Source organism: Protopterus annectens, chromosome 6.part0 (assembly GCF_019279795.1).
Source record: "Protopterus annectens isolate FY-2018-M chromosome 6.part0, PAN1.0, whole genome shotgun sequence".
In the NCBI taxonomy this organism is placed as follows: Eukaryota; Metazoa; Chordata; order Ceratodontiformes; family Protopteridae; genus Protopterus; species Protopterus annectens.
This window is the reverse complement of record NC_056737.1, coordinates 1,727,493,055-1,727,517,352: the sequence shown is the minus strand read 5'-3', so window position 1 is coordinate 1,727,517,352 and position 24,298 is coordinate 1,727,493,055.

Here is a 24,298-nt window from a genome sequence, read left to right as displayed (position 1 = left end):
TAACTAAATAGATATATACCTCTCCCACTCTGTATTTCATATGTGTATATATATATATATATATATATATATATATAGATATATATATATAGATATATGTATATATATATATATATATATATATATATATATATATATATATATATATATATATATATATATATAAATATCCACAGATAGATATATACATATGCAGACATCCATACATCTATATGTCGTTAGATATATGTACAGCAATAGATATATATATGTGTGCTTGCATACATGTATATATATATATATATATATATATATATATATATATATATATATATGATACAGCACATAAAAATGACATATATGACCACAGGCACCGCCAATAGGGGTGAGGGGGCTCAATCAACATACGTGTCACATGTACCAATATCCCCCCCAGCCAAACAGGTGAAACATACAAACAAACACACAAACAAAGTAAACAAACCACTGCTTCCCAAACCACAGGCAGGATACAACCAGTGGGAGAAACATTGTGGACCCGCTAAGTCTAATCTTGAAACAAAGACAGAAACGTCTCTTGTGGGACAACCCAAAAATCGATGGCTATTTGGGTTCTTGCCATTACACAGATCCACGTATGTTCTCGGACTGCAGGGTTGTGAAAGCCTGGTTATCCTCGGGTCTAGACAATGTACGTGATGGGTCCCGATAAGTGGAGAGTGGGCAGTGTGTGGTGGTGTGGTTAGACCCGACCTGCATCCTGAGAAAGGATGATTGCTGTGGAGGAGGAGCAGGGGGGGATGATGGGTATGAAATTATGGGTTGAGACATGCAGGTGTTGGATGGAGCGGTTCTAATCGGACCGCCTCATGAATGTAAGCAATAGTGTGAATTGGACAGAGCATTCGCCTAACGAGCAGGCATTCCCGGTTCGAGTCCCACTGCAGCACAGTCTATTTTAGATGGCATAGCACGTTATAACCAATTTTGTTGTTGCAAAACTCACTAAATAACACCAAATAACATATGGTTGCAGGTCCCTACTGTCGGCATGTAATTCGGTCTAATTGGCATCACAAAATATTATTGTTGTCCTCACCCCCACCCAGTGGTTAGAGTGTCCAAACCTACCTCCAAATTCAGTGTATATGCACAGCTGTTGCTGTAGAAGAAATGGCCAGCTATGGACCTTCCTGCACATCCCTGGCTATTTCCCCTACTGACTTTCCCTCTTTGTGCCCCTTTTTTCATCACTTAACTATCAACCCCTTTTTCTTTTCTGTTAAAAGAAATTAGTGCGGGGGTAAGCGGGAGTAAGCACTTTTAAGCAGCAGTAAGCGGGTTTAAGCTTGTTTGTGCAGCAGTAAGCAATGCCTACACTGGTTCAGCAATGTAGAAGCTAACTGAGTGTAAGAAGCTGTAACCAGAGGTTAGCATTGCTTAGTCTCACGCAAACTAGTGTAAACCCATTTACAATTGCTTAAAACTGCCTTAGTCACTCTGTATCCAACAGCTTTCATCCTGCCCATCAACAAAATAATCTGCACTCCCAAGTTGCAAACCCCAGACCTTGCACACTATAGTCAAAGTGAGTTACCACTAAGCCATGGCAGATACACATGCAGCAGAATGTCAAACCTGGGATGTCGGTTCTGCGGAACTGGGAGATTTGACTGGGCAGGTGTGTGAGCAAACCACTGCTCCTCAAACCCCTGGGAGGATGCTACCACTGGGAGAAACAGTGTAGACCAGCTAAGTCTAATCTTGACACAAAAACAGGTCCATCCCTGGCGGGACGAACCAAAAATTGTGTGTCAATCTGATGTTTACACGTGTCTCGGAAGATGAACAAGGCAAGGCTCATACGTATGTGGACTAAACTGATGAAGAGCCTGAAGAAGCATGGGTCGAGACAGTATACTGGATGAGTACCGAGACGTGGAGAGAGGGCAATGTGTGGAGGTGTGGTATGACTGGGCTAGCAACTGGAAAATGGATGGTTGCTGTGTACGTGGAGCTTGGGGGGGGCAGGGTAAGGAACCATGAGTATGAATTTATGGAAGATATATGCAGCACAGCAATAGTGTAGTAGGCAGAGCATCCCCCTAATGAGCAGGCATTCCTGGTTCGAGTCCCACTGCAGCACAGTCTGTTTTATATGGGAAAGCACATTATAACCAATCGTTTTGTTGCAAAACTCACTAAATAACATATATTTATGAACTGGAGAAATGCACATGTGAAGTATCAGTGTCAGAATGAATAAGGCACTAGTAAGCGGGTTTAAGCACAAATAAGCAATTGTAAGCATATGTAAGCACTAGTAAGCGGGCATAAGCCCGTTTGCAAGGGGGTAAACCATGCCTACACTGGTTAAGCAAATCTGAAGCTAACACCCTTTAAGCAGATGTAATGGCAGGTTAGCAGTGCTTACCTCCGTGCAAATCCAGTAACAACTGTCTAAAAGTGCCTTAACCACTCTGTATCCAGTGGCCCTTGGTCTGCCCAGCAACAAAATAACCAGCCTCTGCTAGGCTCAAACACAGAACCCCCGCACACCATAGCCAAAGTGATTTACCACTAAGCCATGTCAGGTATACATAACCCTGATATATTCAAAACATATCAACCAGCCCAGTCATTCAGCAGTACAGAGAATGTATTCCAACATGTAAATGTATAGGTGTGAGTAAATATATTAATATCTAAACAGATACAACATATCAATAGATGTAGATATCTATATATATCTATAGAAATATACACACACACACACACACACACATATATATATGGCCACACATTTGTAGATAGCAATGGTAGATTGACAAATATGTCCACATGCACCATTAATGGTATTGAGACGCCCCAAACAATATACGTCATGTACGAATAGGCATAACCCCCCCCACCACAGCCAAACACGTCTGCCCTGCAATACACTAAAGTGTTACAGATCCCATAAGCAGGACCTAACATGACATGTATACAACATGTAAACAGTACTACAACCCATATGTATGATGTCAGGCTGGTATTGGTAAAATATAATGCAGTACAGTGTGGCTCCCATAGGAAATGTAAAATATGGAAATTATCAACATTCCCAGGATACATATACACAGACACATATATGCAGATACAGATATATATATATATATATATATATATATATATATATATGTATGTATGTATATTTATAGATAGATATACATGTGACTACACAGACACACACAGAGATATGTACAATAAGATACATATGTAGAAGGTGCACACAATATGGAACAGCCACTGTGCCTACATGTCACGCCTGAACAACTGGACACCGTATGGGCCACCCATACAATTACAATCATCGCCTGCAACATATACTCACAGAGAGGTCACTGGAAAAACACCACACACAGGTTTGCAGAAATGGAAAACCTTTATTTGTGTGCTATTACAGTTCTGTATGCCATGTCATATAGCTGTGCAGACACTGACATCCATATAAACAGAGTAATGCAAATGCGAAACAGTGATACTAATACAGTAGTCTGGAAAGGTTCACAACTGTTGCTGTCCAGGCCAATGCCCTCATATTGTACAATAGTAAAGACAGACTGGGCCACAGGATACCAAACAATTAACAGTATGTAATACAGGTGTATAGTTCAGCAGCCTCCATCTACACTCTACAAACTCACCAGGTGTTGAAGACTCCAGTTGACCAAATGGGATGTAACTGTTACATAACAAGGCATAACTGATGCCATCACAAGCACACTGACAAATAGAACAGTCTTGTATGGCAGGAGGCAATAGGCCTGCTCTAACCCAATATATGTGAGTAATGTAAATATAGGTGAAGTATACGGTACTGTACATGCAGATACCTTAAGGTAGCTCATCCCTGATATCCCCACATTTTGTAACAGCGTAGGTGCACCCCCCCGACTCAGTACTACAGGCCCATTACATACACTGGCCTCTGGAGTGCATAAGGGCACACATGTATTGTTTTGGTGCAGCCCACACATATATGGCCCTAGCACCACTGTATGTGTGGGGGATAATACAGCAGTGGACTAATGACAGTGTGATATACACACAGCCCACTACAGAACAACCCCTGACAGCATGTCATATGTTCAAAGCATGGTATGTAGGTGGAGGACAGTGGCTGGAACACAGGCCCATATGTGGGAAACTGTTACTATACACTAAGCAAGTTGAAGGTGTTACAGGATAGTCTGCAACATACCCTTAGCCAGGGAATTGAGGTCAGAAACATAAATGGATGTAGCCATGTATTCATGGCACTCAACACACACACTGCCAGTGACATATCTGATACAGGACATGTGTGGTGGACAGACAAAACATGATAGGCACACCTCTGGCCACCAACAGGATAGGCCCACAGTTGAGAGCTATGCAGACAGACTGCATTCCAAGGTAACCTAGTATGTACACACACACCCTGTAACACCAGTACTATACAAAGCATAACACAACTCTACTCGCACTCTGTAGTTCTGGAACCTCCTACAAATATGTAGCTGGCCTAAGTGTGCCGGTTCCCCTGGAATAGGTACTGCTACCTGCTGTCTGTAACACTGATGCCCACACACAGGAAGGATGTCCATCACACAGGAAAGGTAAAGGGACCACACTCACATGATGTAGGGATTTATAGTAGATGGTTGCCATGACAGTGGTAATTGGAAGTACTACACAGCAAGCTGCATGCATGTTAGCAAGTGTAGGACGCTGATTGGTGCAGAGGGCATCACCTGATCAAGTGCATCACCTACTAAAGCCAAGCTGCAATTTACCCCAAAGAGCTCAGTCCATTCACAGGAAAGAGAAAGCAAGCAAGAAAAAAAAAACGGAAATAAAAAAAAACTCAAAGAACATTTACAGCTGAAAATGCAGCCAGCTACGCAGCTGCCAGTCAGTAATACATACTTCCCACAACAGGTATGTGAAGTATATGTACATGTATTAGAATGTAGTACCTGGTCCATAGTACTGTGATAGATGATGTAGAATGCGTTATATGTGCCTGCAGGAGTTGTGATGATGATCAACTGAACAACTGCTATGGACATTAGTGTTTGTCCCTGTGGGTAGAGGGCCATAGCTGTTAACTGTGCAGGTCAGCACTGACAGCCAGGATATAAGCCATCATAGTGTCTGTTGTTTAATGGGGAATATATATATATGATGTGGCCAATAGCTGGTGGTGGAAGTAATGCCAGTATGATGGACATGTGGGAGCCACGGACCACCACTGGCAGGACACCCAGGTGAATCTGTACTGTAGCATGGCAGAATGCCATAGGTTTGTAATAGACTTACCTGCAAACAGGTCCCACATATACCCCACCAATGTCAGGCCGTGTCCATATGTGGCACCTGTCTGTGTTGTAGCAAGGCAGAACAGTGCAACTCTGCAGGGAGGTGTTGTGAGATTGTGGAGCTGATATCTGAATGTACCCCACATATAGGTATGCATGTGTGTACATATGTCACAGATTTAATATCTAAGGATAAATGTATATCAGCATGTATGTCCAGAAATATACATATACCCATGTGTATACATATATATGTGCACATATATATGAAGTCACATATATCTACACACATATAGATAAATACCAATATGCAAATGTCTACATTTGTACAAACACAAACAGATATGTATGGAAAGAGATGTCCCCTATATCACTACTACAGTGATGTGTGCTATGTGCGAGGCAGCAGCACACATAGCAATACACACAGATATCTACAGCTGGCAGTATGTGCACCATGGATGGCTATGTCACATGTTAGTCCCACCCTACCACCACAGTGCCCCCACCTGTGAAGTATACAATGGGAATATGGGGAAGTGTGGCTGATACACATGTGGAGGTGGTCAGGATTGACAGATATAGAGGACAGTCTACAGGGGTGGTCTGTAACTCATGTGGTGGGTAAACACTGTGGATGGTGTGTGTGGTCTGTGATGTGGATGCTCCATGGTCCCCAATATGGGCACCATGGGAATAAGGCTCCCACCAACTGCCACTCACAACATCAGTCCATGTCCTGAAGGTGCCAGGTCTGGTGGCTGAACAGGAGGAGCATGTTGGCTGTGTGAATGTGTACTGGGTGCTTCAGACTGATGTAGCAAATCCCTCATGTGTCTGTGGAGTCTGGTATGGAACAGACCCTAGACCTGAGCTCAGGGGACAGGAACATGTTGGTGTGTGCCCTGAGGGGGGTGGGCCAACATCCCCTGGGTGGTTCAACCTGATGGTATTGCTGTAACGGTACACAAGGAGGCCCCATATTGGCACACACATGTGATGTGGCCAGGTATCCTGGTCAGATGGGTGTGGAGAGGTGGATCAGCTGGCCAATGGAACATATACATGTTATTGCGTCACTGTCATAGTACATATGTTGGTAGTAATAGTCTACACAATCCCGGTACATGTCCAACAGCATGCATAGAACCCCCCTATAACACAGACTGTCAGATGTGCAACAATCTCAGAGCAGCCATACCACTGGCATATATGTAACCATAGTGGCCCTGACAATGGCATGCAAGTGAATAGTCTGTAACACGCCAGCAATGTTAGTGTCCACACAAGGGACATGGCTACAGTCACATAGCAGAAGGTGTGGTACACTACATAATCTGTCCAAACGATAGTTAAGCGATAGCCATACCTAATGAGTTGTGTGTATAGTCTGTTGAAGCTGATATGGTGGGGGGTGTGACAGAGATGTGTATTATGAACTGTGGTAACCTTGCCATATGAGTCACTCAGACCTGTTCCCATCCTCATGTTTTTCAGGCAAGATGGCACACATCAGGCTGCCGGCGTATTTCGCAGAGGAAAATGATGTCATCATAAACAACCTGGTTCTGCACTACCAGGTCCTGGTTGGCAGGACAGCACAAGAACAGCAGGAGCGGACCGCCCTGTGGAATGATCTCATCCACAGAGTCAATGATGTTGGCCTGCATAACGGCAGTTATGAGCAGGTCCAGCATCATTGCAGCGACCTGCTTCGCAATGCTCATCGGTGTGCTGCCGCAGTGCAGGGGGATCACCTTGCCACAGGGGGTGGCCATGTTATCCATCCCCCTGACATGTGTGGAGGAGCTCCAGGCCAGCCTTGTGGCACCTGCCCGTCCAGAACACCATCAACCATTGGACCCCTTCGTGGAGGTGGGTGTTACCCACACAACAGCCAAGGAGCATGCAGGTAAGGGCACATCAGTAGACCACTGTTCTGTAAATATCCGCAGTGGTACAGGTAGATCATGCATATCTGATATGTCATACAAATATTGTGTTGCTGCATTGTAGTGATAAACAGATGTCCAGATGTGGTAGTATTGTGTGAATTTATGGTTGATGTATGGTAGTACTGCACCCATCCTGTAACAGTGCCATAGATGTGGCCACTGACATTGCATCGCTCACCCACTTATGTAGGTCCCTCCAGGGTAACAGCAAGGCAGCAGCCTAAAGCTGGTGAGTATGTCTTATGTAGATGCATGCCAACACACCGGACATATAATGGTGATGCTATATTCCATGCACACATCTAACACACCTACCCTGACTGCATGCTGTACATGTGCATGTATTGTTGCTGTGAAATGCATGGTCTCACAGGGGTGAACATGATGGGGTACTGAAAGGGTATGTCACACACTTGCATGACAACTAACATCCTGTCATTGCAGAATGTGTCCACAGGGGGTAACATACTGTTGATAGACATGGCCTACAGTAACAACATGTTCTGGACAACACCCATATACAGTGCAACACCAGTGTACATACCTGTAGGGCAATGCCAACTGCTGCTGAGATACACTATGGCATACATCATTACATTAGTCCACATTATCAGCTGGATCTAAGTTGCAACATGTGGTGTGTAGTGTATGGGACACTGCAGGCTGACACATATGTGTAAGGCTTACCTGTCATCCATCTGCATAAATGCTGATGGGGGGTTCTCAGCATGAAATACCAGTGCACTGCAGCAGGGTTCCTAAGAATGGTAGGAATAGCTCTATCTGCATATAGTCAGGTCCAGGACCTGTGGCATCCGTACACCTACCCACACTGCAATAGTGATGGCATTGTGTGAACACCATGGGATGTGCACATGAGTAGACCTTGTAATCATGCAGAATAGGGGGACATGTGTAGGGTAGGCTGAACATACACTGGCAATTGCAGAAGGCCCACACTGGTATACCCCTGCCATGAGCAGTGACTGCTGTAGTACACACAACAAGTGGTGTGATAAACCATCATGATAAGGGTGTGCATACATATCCCCACATGGTGTGTATGCATTGTGGTCAGCAGCCGCACACCTAACGCAATCTGTAGACATTGCATGTGAATGTATAGGACATATGTTACATACCGGGTGTTTGTACAGCTAAGATCTGCAGTGCTGTGGTCCCATGCCAGATCACGGATGTGTGTGTAAAAGCAATAAAGGTGTGTACATCCCCCATAGCCATGGTATGCTCTGATGGTTGTCAGTGTAAGCATTTCTGCAGTGGTCATACATGGTCTGTTGATGTTGACAGCTGTAAATCAGACATCTGGGATTCACCAATGACAACAGTCCACATATCATTCCAGTTATGTGTTGCTGAAACACATAGGGGCTGTGAGAGGTACATCTGGCATAACTGACATGGTACTACACATTCCGCAATGGGTTGGACACCTGTGAGTTGTGGTGCACAGTACATGGCAGGGTGCAGAACAGGTGCACAGCAATAATGTATACATGGGTGCAGGGGCATCACCTAGTCACAACACATGCATCATACACATGTATACCGCTGCTAGCATGGTGTGAGTATAGCTGAACTGCATGCTGTTTTGTACCATATATTCTGCATGTTGGCAGATGGGTAATTGGAGGACTGTGTGTACGATCATTGTGCAACCTCACCTGTATGTGTGTGCATGTGTGTGTGTGTGTGTGTGTGTGTGTGTGTGTGTGTGTGTGTGCATCCTGGTGGTTAGTTAGTTTGCCTGCAGGGTCACTCTGGCAAAGTGGTGGGAGGTAGATGCATGTATGATGCATGTGTGTGTTTGCGTGTGTGGCCATGTATGCACATGTGTGATTGTGGAGTGTTCATATGGCTGTACCCGTGCAGGACATGGAGTGCCACATTGCACACCAGGAATACCTGTCATGTACTTACAGGACAGAAAATAGTATAATATGGCCTGTAGCTTGGATCAGGCATCCAGAGGGAAGGTAGACCCCTGGTACACACATAATATTGCTGTTAGCAGAGAGGTCACCTACAGCCCACGTATGCAGCTGTACAGATGCATTGGAGAAGTAATAGTCAACATCAGGGAGTGTATCCACATATTACAGCTGACACATGATGGCCGATGGAGCAGCATATCCGGCATGTACTGAGCATTACATACACATGACACACCAGTGGGAGCTATTATGGGTACAACATAGCAGCCCACACATATAGAGGCCATGCACATCATTCCAGCCATACAGAGAGTGCTTACCAAATGACAGCACTGAGGCCATGTTACTCCACTACACACAGGTCAGGCAGGTAATGTAGCAACAGACCTTGTGTTGTGGCTGCTTGTGTGGGCATTTAGAGGACTGTGATGTTAATGAGTGGTAGCAATGTGTGTATGTTAACGAGTGTGATGCAGGATGGGGTAACACATGGACATATACGTGGGACTGTCTGTAAAGCCATGGGCAGGTAGGTAGTATGGATATGTGTGTGTGTGTGTGTGTGTGTGTGTGTACTGTTAAGCAATGCTGTACAGGTGGTTTTAAAGTGCGGTGACAAGGTGGGTTAGGGTCCCTCCTGCACCCAATCTGATGTAGGTGTCCATACAGTCACCGATGATAATGATAATGGTGAGGCACAGGTGGGGTTGCCAGTCACCAACATTTGACATCCCCCTTTTAGCCACCCCACCCCCACAAACAGTTACAGTAGCTATACACACCCCACCACCAGTGGCCATAGCAGATGGACAGCTGGTGTTCAGTGGCAGTGCACAGGAAAGTGTGGTAACCATGCCTACTGTGTCCAGTCACAGCAGGCATAGCTGGATGTCCGGCAGGCTGCCACATAGGCGGATGTCCCAGGGTGCTCATGGTAGGGCCACTGGACATCATGCCCCTGGCATAGGCAACATAGCTGCAGCCAGCAGAAGCATGTTCCATGCTGTAATAGTGGTGCAAGCACATATTGAGTGTTACACCAGACAGGGCCTTAGGCTGCAGAGGGCTGCACTCGCAACTGTAGGTGACAACCTCTGTGAAGTGGTTTCTGCCATCCGTGCTTCTAATGAGCAAGCGGATAGACGGCATGATGGCCGTCATCAGCCGTGGTGTGTCTGTGCTTCGACATGTGGTATGGACATGGGCCAGCAACACCAACAGCTGGCACTCAATGTGGGCATGCTAGGACACCAAGGGGCTCCTGTAGTGGCAGTAGCAGCCCCAGCAGTGCAGCAGGGGGTGTGTTGTCCACACCACACCACAGAAGGTCACGTGCACATGGTCCTGGCCAGTCCCAGGAGGGATGTGGTACCAGTGGACAAATGTCATCAGCAGGTGAGAGTAGCACTTCAATGCCTGTACCTGCATGTGCCCGCGGAACACCTGGCAGGCACAGTCCATGTGTCCATGGCTGGAGGCAGTGAACTGCACACCCTGCCAGGTATGGTCTGCAGCTGTCCATAAACACCTGTGTAGGAAAGCCACAAGGCAGAACTGTGTGCATGCATACCCACACACTATGCAAACACACCTAGGGCAACTTCATACCTACACACACCACATCTCCTCAGCCAGCTCTCCAGAGTACACCCCTCATCCACACACATGGTGTCAAATGTATGGCCCACCCTTGGCCTCTGGCAGACCACACACCACACCCTGTGCATATGATGATACCTGTGCCTCATCCCTGTCATCCATACCATCAATGCAGGGACAGTTTGATATGGTTCTGATGCACACAGTGACTGTACACCAGTGTACCACAGTCCTGCAGTGTAACATGATGTAGAGTGTGAGGCATATTTTGCATGTACTGTAGCCGTCCAGCAATGATGCATCTAGCTGTTAGTAACACTGCTTGGTTTTGGTCTCTAAACTGTTATGCAATTGTGTTGTAGGTGTACATGTGTCAGCACGAGAATGCCCTGTGCATATGATGATACATGTGCCCTTTCCCTGTCATCCATACCATCGATACAGGGACAGGCTGATATGGTTCTGATGCACACGGTGACTGTACACCAGTGAACCACAGTCCTGCAGTGTAACATGTTGCAGGGTGTAGAGTGTGAGGTATATTTGGCAGGTAGTGTAGCCATCCAGCAATGATGCCATCTAGCTGTTAGTAATATTGCTTGGTTGTGGTCTCTAAACTGATATGCAGTTGTGTTGTAGGTTTACATGTGTCAGCATGAGGATGGTCTGCGGTCATATTGCACAACGGGGTATGTCACTGTGCTGACACCATGGCAGTGACATATCTGGGGTACAGTCGAACACATTTCACAGGTTACTATACCGGATATTGCCTGTGCCACATGGACAAGTGGCCCACTGAGGCATGTATACCCTGCAACCTGATGTAGACCCATCCACATACATGCACACTGTTACTTGCCAACACTGGTACTGGACCCCTACCAGCAATGTTGTGATACTGACGTGTGTGGCCTACATTGCACAAACACTGCCTTAACCACTCTGTATCCAACAGACCTTGTTCTGCCCAGCAACAAAATGAGCAGCCTTTGCAGGTCATAACCTCAGGACCCTTTACACTGAAGTCACAACACATGACCACTATGCCATGACCACTGTGGGGACAGCTGTTGTGTTACTAATATAGCTGTCATTACCCAAATTGAGTGGTAGTGAACACTTGCCTTTACGTCCTAGATTGTGTCATTAATATGACTGTTGCATCACATATGTTGTTTTATCATCATGTACACATAGCAGATACATATGGTGGGATACATGTGGGAGGGTATACACAACTGTGACGTTTACTCATGACAGGTATATGGTTGTATACATATAGTTGTACAGATGTCTACATGTACATACACAGGTATACACATACATATGTCTGTATACACACCTGTATTGTGCTACATATATATGGCCATGTGTACACCTCTTTGTATGTACATATCTATACATATATGTATCTATACATATGTGTATATATAGGTATAAGTATATGTAGATATAGATATATGTGTATATAATTATATATGTATGCACATCCTATGTGTACAGATATGCCTAGTTATGTTGGTGTGTATATATATATATATATATATATATATATATATATCTCATGCATATCTATACCGATATACCTACTATTGTTGATATATCTGTAGATATCCATTCGTATATGTGCATATGTATCACTATCTTTATATGTCTGGACATATATTGCTCTGTATGTGTATATATCTGGGTTTTTATATGTGTATCTGTGTAATATACATACCCATCTATATATGTCGATATGTATATGTGTAATTATATATATATGTATATATATATATATAGATGATTATATGTACAGATATTCTCACCATATATCCTGGACACGGAGTGTAGACCTACCCCAGCCCCTATAGTCCCAACGTTGTAGTGCAAGTGGATGTCAGGTATGTATAGCAGGTATATTGGTAGACTATTGCTAATGTAATTGGGATTGTCTTCACAGATATGGTGTGTGTGGGAGGTCACATCTGCTTTCCACTTGTGTGTCATTGGCTACTGATAGACATCCTAAGGACATCCTAGTAAGGTACCACTGCTAGCATGTAATGCCCCCGTGGACTGCAGCACAGATATTGGCCAATATATGTGGACATTCTGAATCACTTTTTACAGTCCAGAGGTATACACGGAACCCCTTAGTGCTAAACATGTGTACCATGTATGACAGTATGGATGTTAACAGCCATGTAGATGGGTATAACACATAACGAGTGGTATACATATGCCACCATAGGTTATGCATTCACACACCCATGTCTGGCCTGACACATAATAACTGCTGGTACGAGGGTGCCATGGCCACATACTACCCACTAGATATTGACATACATCTGTACAGCATCCAACTGCTCTGTCTGACATACATGACTGTAAAGGGAGACCCGGCAGCAGTACATCCAGCAAGTATCTCCACATGACATCTCACTGGATAAGTACACTAAGCTGCTAGACATATTACAATGCACTGTGCAGGCTACAGGCAGACTGGCTCAACACTGGCCAACATCTCCTATGGGGGAATGTACATGTACCTGCATATATAGCAGGCTCTGCATGCGTGTCACAGCACAGGTTAAGATACACCTGTGTGAAGGTGCATAACTACATCCAATGTGAACACAGCCACAGCCACATATGGTAAACTAGCATAAAAGCACAGTATATGGACTGTCTGTTCAACACCATCCTCATATGTGCCACTCAGAGACTAACCCTACATATACTGGGCTGCTTCACGGTGTGGTCTACTGTCTGTCTGTGGTATGGGACATGTGTGTGTGTATGGCCCTACAAACATGTAAACCACTATGGTAACATACAGTGGAGCAGCATGTAACAAATGAATCCCCAAATGATGTGGATACTCTACAAAAGGGCCTTACAGAAACAGATGCTTGGTGCCAGAGCCATGGGCTCAAGCTCACTGCTAAGAAATGTATAGTTATCCCCTTTGGGAAAAAACATGTACCCATGAATTACCACATAGGTGGCAGTACACTAAACACCGAAAGTGTGTTAAGAGACTTAGGGACACAGGTGGAAAGTGGTCTCACCTTCAATAACCACATCGCCGCAACAGTCAGGAAATCCTTCTGTGTGGCACACCTCATCGCTAAGGGCTTTTCATCCAGAAAAAAGGAGGTCATTGTCCCACTGTACTCATCCCTCATTAGACCCATTATAGAATATAATGCCCCATTTGATATGTACCTCTCAAGGCATCTGCAACAATTGGAAAGGCTGCAAAAATACCTCACTAAAAGAATCACAAGACTAAAGCAGATGCCTTATGCTGACCGCCTTAAAAACTCCAGCTATACCCTGTCGCATATCGTCTACTCAGAGGCGATCTCTGATTAACATACAAGGCCATGTCAAACCCAGAGCTGTTAGACATGCTACACTTAAAGAAATCCCAATTCCTCAGAGCCACATACTCCAGGGATCTAAACCTTATCATCACAATAAACAAAACATGCTGGAGGGATAGGTTCCTGACCCAGAGACTCCGCAGACTCTGGAATAGATTGCCCATACATGTCAAGCAGAGCACCTCCTTGGCCGTCTTCAAAAGGAACATTGACAATTGGATGGGAGAAAGGAGAAACAATTTGTAATTCACATGTATTGGTAGTTTCATATAAGTAAATGAAATTAAATTGTATTGTATTTTTAATCATTTTGTATTAATTTGGAGATTTTAAAATACACCTGATATTATAAATTTTTGTAAACTGTTCAAAGTATGGTAGGGAGGACTAGTGATAAATTGTTAATTAATTATTCATTAGCTCATGGGCATTGTATTTTTGAATTGTAACTGTTTCTGATGAAGTCTTGTTTTTCAAAGATGAAAGCGCGCTCAATAAATTATATTTTACATCGCATATTGGTGTGACTAACTTCCAGCACTACTCGAGTGTTCCACTGGAACTGGTTTTCTTTTTTATTTTGTTGTGTTTCACAGTTCCTGCTGGTGTGGATTTTGAGTTAATTTTTATTCTTGTGGAACAGACTCGAGTGGTGACAACGTTTTGGTTGGTGGACTGTCTTAAGAACTGGTGTGTACATTCCTTGTTTGTTTGGGATGGCGGACCCCATTGAAAATGGTCCGTCTCCTTTTTTTTCGGAAAACAATGACATCCAGATGATGAATTGTGGTGCGAATGAGGCTGCAACTTTGGTGCAGCTAACATAATAGCAACCCTCACTGGGAAGATTTCAGAGTTGCAGGAAACGGTTGAGAGACTACAAGGGCCAGGAGGCTCAGTGACAAGGGCGGAAACCATGCCGGTTTCATCAGTGGAGGCAAGTTGTTCCCGGAAGGAGAAAACTCTCATGCGAGAACTGGGTGCACGTAAGAGGCTTATTCCAAACTCCAACAACCAGATGACTCAGGACTTTATTCCATGTGGCCAGGTGCGGCAGGATTCTACCTTAATGGGAAGGAGGCCGACATTGAGTGAATGGCTTAAAACGGACATTTTTCCGATTAGTCCAACACCATCTGGGACTCAAACTAGGGATGGAGACATAAACAAGGCTATGAGAGACTTGGAAAATAAATTTGGGAAGGTACGTAACCTCCAATGTGACAATGGGTTTTTAAAAGAGTGTATAAAAAATAAAAGAGTACCGAAAGGTCTCAGGGTTTTTCGTTTCCCTATTGGTTTATCTGAAGATGACCCGGAGTGTTTTGAACTCACCGAAAAGTTTGATAGACATGGTGTTGAACTCATGGAGTTCATTGTCAGGATTAACAACAAAAAAATAGAGGGTTTATTTGTGGATGTGGAAAGATCGAATGAACATGTTTTAAATGATATACATTTTGATTCAATATGCCATAGATATGACATTATGTTTGATAAAATTAAGCAACAGGTTTGTGACAATGTAAAAAGGAAATGTAAAGAGTTGTACAGGGAAGCCTGTGAATACAGGGACAAAATTGCTTACCCTTTCCCCAAATCTTTTTATAAGAACAACAATGAAGGGAATGGAGAAGTATTTCACCCCTCATGTCATCACACTAATGAAGTGGTTGAAAGTTATGATCAGGAATATCCAGTACTAAGGAGATCTGAACAGTTACAGAATAAGTATAATGTACCAAAAGGGAAGCATTTTTTAGAACAACAAGGGGGGAACAAGGTAGGGGGATGAAGGGCCCCTTATCAGAAGTTGAGAAAGGACAGTCACTATTGAGAGACCAAGAAGTTCTAAAGCAAGAAATTATTACCTCATTTGATGGGGTATTATTGAGTTATAAGGGGTTTAATATATTTAATTATGCAGGTCTAGAAATTAACAAAGATTATTTCTCTTTACTGAAGAAAGGTATTAAGTTTGTACCTAATTGTAAGGGGGATATCTCTCAGATTATTACAGACTTTAAATTATAACTAGGAAGTTAAATTTAAAATATTTATTTAAGGATACTTCCGGAACACCTAAACCTCTAAATTTCAAATGGAAAAGTTGTTTTAACCCCCCCCCCCCATACCCTAGTATTTCAACATTTGAGAACGTATGTACACAGGAGATCTATGGAACTTTTCATAATTCCAAACGTAAGCAGTATAACCTCACTTATGATGAGAACCACCTTTTAAAGGAACTTCGTGGTAACACAAATCTGAAGTTTATGAAACCTGACAAGGGGGCGGTATGGCAGTTGTGGAGAAGATTGATTACACTAATAAAATTTACAGTATGCTACAGGATGATGATAAATATGACATTTCATCTATAAATGAAATCAATGTAGCTCATAAGAAAATCCAGTTATGTCTGGAAGATTCACTATCACAGGGTGTAATCAATGAAGAAATCTTTCAATTTTTGCGTAACGTTCATCCAAGAACCGCAGTTATGTTTGGTATTCCTAAAACCCACAAAAATGTTGCTGACCCCCCATATCGTTTAATTATCAGTTCCAAAAACAGTATGACCTACCCTTTGGGAATATTTGTAGAAAGGATGGTGCGGGAGAATTTAAGGAATATTGATTACATATTACGTGATTCATGGGATTTCTTGGGTAAGATAAAAAGTGAATATTACCACAAGATGAATGTTTTTTCTACCATTGATGTTGTAGATCTGTTCACCTCCATTCCACATTGTGAGGGTTTAGACCTTTTCCATGAAGCTTTATTGGATGTTTGTAACCTAAGTAACACCTTAATGAATTTTGTAATGGTCCTCATGGAAATTATTTTAAAAAATAATTTTTTTATATTTGAGGGTGAGTTTTATAAACAGACAAAAGGGGTGGCTATGGGGATAAGTTGTGCCCCCCTTTTTGCGAACCTTGTCATGTACACCTGGGAAAAATTAAATATATTTAACAGCAAATACTTAGGTCAGTGGTGGACCTATCTCCGTTTTTTGGATGACATTTTTATTTTATGGAGAGGAGATGAAACTATAAAATAATTTTTTGATTATATCAATGCTGTTTGTGATTACTTCAAATTCACTGTTACGCAAAATAAAAATTCCATAAACTATCTGGATGTAACTATCTCCTTGGATAGATCTATGGGGTGTTTTGCATCCAGAATATAGAGAAAACCTACGTTTTCGAATGATTACTTGGAATACAACAGTTGTCATTCAGGCCACACCAAGAAAAACATTGTGAAAGGTCAGATGGTGAGGGTAGCAAGAATGTGCTCTAGTAAAGAGATCTGTAAGAGTGAGATAGCCACCCTGGTCAACCCCTTTATTGATAGGGGTTACCCCACCTCCTTGTTATATTCTGTTTGTGGAGAGGTTTTGAATGAATGGGGAAAGAAATTCATACCCTTATTGGGTAAACCCCTTGAGGTTTTTGCGAACCCTGTTGACCTTTCTGAGGACAAAAATTACAGTCAATCTATGATTCTAACATACGGGCTACTTAGTAAGGGCATTCAACAGATAGTGAAGAGAAACTGGGTAATGTTTAAGGGAGAAGACGGTCTCATGGATTTTGTAGGTAAAAAAACCTCACTTCGTGTTTAAAACCAACAACAACCTTAAATTTTTATTGGAGCATCCTATAAAAACAAATAACACATTAAGAGGTACTAGGAGTTGTGGTTCCTGTGCACATTGTCCATACATTTTAGGGGTTGATTGGGTAGAAATAGGTTCCACTAAGAGAAAGGTGTTTTTGAAAAGAGGTTCATGTGGCTCTAAGCGACTGGTTTATATTTCTATTTGTCAGAGTTGCCAACAGTTTTATGCTGGCAAAACTGAAAGGGCTCTGCGTAGAAGGATCTACGAGCATCTTTATGCCATTAGACGTGAGGACGACAACACCCTTTTTAGACACTTAAAGGGTAATGGTTCATGTAAAACTTTCCAGTTTGGTATACTGGAGAACCTTCGTAATGACATTAGGGGTGGGGATTGCAAAAATAGGTTATATAGGGAAGAATTAAAGTGGCAGCTAACACTGAATTCTACCCATCCCCCAGGTTTCAATGAAGCATGTAGTATTATGCCTGTGTTGAAATACCATTCATTTAAGCTTTAAAAGTTTTTTAAAAAAAACTATTTCTAATTCACATGTATTGGTAGTTTCATAAAAGTAGATGAAATGATATTTTATTGTATTTTTAATCATTTTGTATTAATTTGGAGGTTTTAAAATGCACCTGATATTATAAATTTTTTGTAAACTGTTCAACACATGTGAGAGATGCAACCATATAGCCAAACTGGAGGCTAAGCTCTCTCAACTCAGTACTGGCGTAACCAGTCAGGAGGAGAAGGAAACCACACTCACTACAATTCCAGTCTCACATAGACCTACCACGACAACAAACCAAACACATAAACACACAAAAACATGCTCGGAGGCTCTAACTAAAAATCTGCCTAAGCAGCAGAGACCTCCAAAGCAGACACCCAAGCAACCGCTACCCCAAAACAAAACACGTGCAACACATAGCTCACAAAGCCAGTGTGCCGAACAGTCACAGCCCTTAAGGCTAAACAACACACCTGATACACTTGTAATAGGTGACTCTATCGTCAGGCACACTGACGTCCCGCTCACCAGGCTGAACAAGGAGAAGGTCACGGTGAGCTGCCTGTCGGGCGCTAGGATCCGCCTCATAACACAAGCACTCAGGTCACTCCAAGGCAAGTACAAATATGACTCAGTCATTGTCCATGCTGGTGTGAATGACCTGAGATGTACCTCCCTGGACTACATGAAAGAGACATAGAGGAGCTCTCTGAGCATGTAGCCCAGGCCGGTATGACCCTGACCTTGAGTAGCATCTTACCCTCACCAAGAATGATGCCACAATATGAAGACAAGATGATCAATTTCAACAATTGGCTTAAGTGCTGGTGTCATTCAAAGGGGATCAATGCCTGTCAGCCTGGGATGACATGCTCGACAAGCCACGATGCTTCGCTAGGGATGGCTTGCACCTGTCACCCCTGGGCTTTCGGATATTGGCAAAGGCTCTTGCTACCCCCATAGTGCCTTTTTTAGGCAAGGCTCAAAAGACAAACCCACCTCCATAGGTATCACAAGGGATAAGAAACTAAGAGTAATGCTACTCAACGCCAGAAGTCTAAACCTCAAGATGCACTCGAAACTCTCCTTAGCATGGAGAACATTGATATCTGTGCAGTAACAGAAACCTGGTTCAAGGCTCCTGAGAGCACGACAGCACTACCAGGTTATACCTCATACCATGCTTTTCGGCCTCAAAACTTGGACCGAACCACAAAAGGAGGGGGAGTATCAATATTCGTCAAAGATACCCACACCTCCAGGTTGGTGGCACAGCACGAAGCATCAGAGACTATCCATGTGCAACTAACTGTGGGTAAAACTGCCTTCCAGTTTATAGCCTGCTACAGACCACCCTCCCAAACACAGGAACCCCACTTGGCCTTCCTGAGAATACTGGAAAATATGAAGGTCTCTCCAAACACCATTATATTGGGCGACTTCAACTACCCAAACATAGACTGGGAGCATTACTCTAGCTCCAACACCCTAGCCCAAAGGTTCTTAGAATTTATAAACTCAAATGCTATGGAACAACTTGTTACCACTCCCACAAGAGGGGAAAACATACTGGACCTGATCATCACCAACATGGGGACACTATGCTCCAGACCAGAAGTGTATCCCTCACTGGTAAGATCAGACCATAAACTAATCTCACTGGATATTCACATCCCGACCCCACCCCCTGCCCAGAAAACCACAGTGAAAAACTTCTCTAAAGCAAATTTCACACGCCTCAAAACCGAGGTGAAATCCTTCAATGCCCCCGGGCCTGTGGAAAATACGGCCCAGACCACAGAATCCTTTATAAACGCATTCTATGAACACCTTCAGGAATGCATGGATCATGCAATCCCAAATAAAACCAAGACCCAATCCTCCAAAGGCAGACGTCCTGTCTGGTGGACCCCAGCCATAAACAAACTATACAATAGAAGGAGGAAGCTACTACATGATAGAGAAAAATCCCAAAAAGGGAAGGCATCTCTGATCAGTATTAGCAAAAAACTACGGGCACTCATAAAATCGTCTAAGGCCAGCTTCGAGAGAAAAATTGCACAGGACACTAAGGATAATCACAAGGCTTTCTTTAGTTATGTTAGGAACCTGGGTGGGAATTCCCAGATATGCTCAGAATTAGTCCACAATGACAAAAAATACACCGAGCCCACAGACATTGCCAACATCCTAGCTGACAGGTTCAGTGCAAACTTCTCCCCCCCCCCACCAAAAGGGCAAATATCTATCCCAACAGAGTGCTGCCCCCCTGACATCTCAGATGCTCAGGTAAGAGCCACCCTCTCCAAAGCAAAAAACACAGCATCAATGGGACCAGATGGTGTCCCGGGCTGCATCCTACATGAACTCCAAGAAGAGCTAAACCCAAACATAAAACTACTGTTCAATCTTAGCCTTACTACAGGATATGTACCCAAAGAGTGGCGTACAGCAACAGTGGTCCTTCTCCACAAAGGTGGTGCCTCAACGGATCCTGGAAACTATCGCCCCATAAGCCTGACTAGCTTGGTCTGCAAAGCTATGGAAAGGATCATCATGGACCTCATAAATAAAGATATTGGGGACCTACAGACACTGGATCCTACCCAGTTTGGCTTTGTTAAGGGCAGATCCTGCCTCTTAAACCTGGTCAATTTCTTTGAAACAGTCACCAAGGCCATTGACGAGGGGAAGGTGGTCCACACAGCCTACCTGGACCTCGCAAAAGCCTTCGATACAATACCCCACTCGGGCATTATAGATAAGCTCACAAGCTTAAATATAAACCCCTATGTCACTAGATGGGTTGCAAACTGGCTCAAGGACAGAACCCACATGGTTAGAATTGCTGGAGCCATGTCAGACTCCAAACCAGTTACAAGTGGCATCCCACAAGGCTCAGTCCTGGGACCTCTCTTGTTCGGTATATATTTCTCAGCAGTACAGGCCAACACGGAAGGACTGTGGCTGACCAAGTTCGCAGATGACTGCAAACTGGGCGCCATAATCAACTCTCCAGCCGACACAAGCATCCTCCAAAAGGGCCTCATAGAAACAGACAACTGGTGCCAGAGCCATGGCCTCAAGCTAAATGCCAAAAAGTGTATAGTCATCCCCTTTGGCAAAAACAAAGTGCCCACAAATTACCACATAGGTGGTAATCCATTAAGTACAGAAGAAGTCATTAGGGACCTGGGGACCCAAGTTGATAGCAATCTCTCATTTGACAACCACGTGGCCAAAGTGGTTAGAAAAACATTTTATATAGCCCACCTAATCATGAAGGGATTCACATCTAGATCAGGGAGGTCATCGTACCTCTTTACTCATCCCTCATCAGGCCCATAATTGAGTACAATGCCCCTTTGGGATGTACCTTACCAGACACCTGCAGCAACTGGAAAGACCCCAAAAGTACCTCACCAAGAGGATCAAAGGGCTCAAACAGATGCCATATGCTGCCCGGTTAAAGAAACTCCAGCTCTACTCAGTGGCATACCACCTGCTCAGAGGCGATCTGTGCCTGACGTATAAAGCCATGTCCAACCCGGAATTAATGGACATGCTGCACCTCAGAAAATCCAAATCCCATCGAGCTACGCTCGAGAGACTTGAACCTCAGCACTGAAATAAATAGGACATGCTGGAGGAACAGATTCATAACCCAGAGGCTCCCTTCACTCTGGAATAAAATCCCAGTCCAGGTTAGGCAGAGTCCCACATTGACTCTCTTCAAGAGGAATCTTGATGAGTGGATGGGAGATTGTAGGTTTACCCCGGCTATCACTTCTGTGTCACTGTTAGACAGAGGCACAGTATACTAACCTCAAAAAAAGGCATAGCAAAATTAATTTAAAATGGGTGGCGAAAGCCAAACACACTCTGGCTAGGCTTATAAATGCCCTAGGGCAGATAGCCTAGTATGACCCTATGAACCTAAAGTATGGTAGGGAGGACTAGTGATTAATTGTTAATTAATTATTCATTAGCTCATGGGTATATAAGCATTGTATTTTTGAATTGTAACTGTTTCTGATGAAGTCTTGTTTTTAAGACGAAAGCGCGCTCAATAAATTATATTTTACATTGCACATTGGTGTGACTAACTTCCAGCACTACTCGAATGTTCCACTGGAATTGGTTTTCTTTTTTATTTTGTTGTGTTTCGCAGTTCCTGCTGGTGTGGATTTTGGATGGGAGAAAGGAAATTCACCCCAGGGATCATGTCAGTCACCCTGCTAGACAGGGGTCCAGGGAAGTAAATATTGTGGGAAGAAATAGCCAGGGAATTGTTTTGGCTAGGCTTGTATAGGCACTAGGGCTGATAGGTTCATAGATTGGTACTAGGATGTCAGATAGGATGGGACCTATAACAATGACATCTACCACAGTCTATACACAGGCTAAAGAACATGTTAACAATACACACACTGTTGACATTTACCATAGTTACACAGACCTCAGTACTGTACAATTGACCACAGGATGTCCTGGTAATGTTGTCAAATATTACCTGTAGTGTACATAACATGCGTAGCAGTCTGATATCTCACTAGCTTGCTATCAGATATGATGACACTAATGATGGTGTACAGCACATATGCACCTCTTAATGCACGACATATGTACAAAGGTTGACAGAGTTGAATTTGGAAGCACATATACGGGGCCAATATTGACATGTTGCTGTGATAACCTCATACATGTACTGTCGTAACATGGTTTGTTGCAACATGTGTTGTATGAGGGATATGAATTCAGTAACTGTCACGGCTTTCACCATCTACAGACTGCAATCCTCAGACTACCTTCTGCAGTTCACAGTTACGTGCTCTGTGGGTAACACATGACACCAAGGGCACAACACACTGCCCAGTCTGCAGATGACCCTGCAGATGCAGATTCCTCATAAACATAGAACTGACATGGCAGGTATTACAACATGTAGGACAGCCATATCCACACACACTGTTAAACCAACATTACTCCACATGCAGTATAGCAGCACTTACAGTCTGTAGTCAGGTCAGGCACATCCCCCTCCTGTGTGTTGCCCTGTTTCCACAGTGTATGTTGTTAGAGGTAAATCCACAATCCATCTGAGATGCTGTTTGCCAAACAGCAGCTCTAGTTCCTGCCCACAGTGGATGTAAAGGGCCAACATCAACATGATGTTCGTAGATATTGGAGTGTGTTTCCATGCAATTGGCTGTGGGAATGTTACCACAGCTGTTCCACATGCACTAAGCTAGAGGAGGACTGCAATTGGTGCAGAGGCCATCAGCTGATCATGACCATCACTTAAAAAACACAAGCTGCTACCAAGCAAAGCAGGTGTACATCCCACATCCACCAGAGAGGGTGTGAGAGGGACAGACAGAGACAAAGTATGTAAGGGAAGGTGTGAGTGATTAAACTTAAGCATGTTTGTGTCACACATCTACCAGTACAGGGTTTCAAACACCTGACTGACTATGCATAGCTATCAAATGTGTATGCAGTTATTGCATGCGCCGCATAGCTTGCATTTTGGTGAGCTGTCCAGACGTGTATATGCTGGTGAGTGACATCTGCAACACTGTTGCGATACAGTAGGTGTAACACACGAGCCTGTCCACATGAACAGGTGTCAGTGTCAACACAGCCACACTCTCTAAGGGACTCATACACATTGCCACACTTGGCAGGGTAACAACTACACTTCCTAACCAGTTACTTTGCCACAATATAGTAATGCATAGGTATCAATTGGCCCACAGGTGTTATCTTGGGATTCTGTGGTCAAAGGGTATGTGACGGTGCCTGACATTAGAAAGCATGCTTCAGTATGCCACTGGGGGTGGTACTGGGTGTGAATGTGGCCGGAAGCATCTCATACACCATACACACAGGCACAGGGTGCTAGTACTGGCATGCATGCGTGCATTGCTTCAT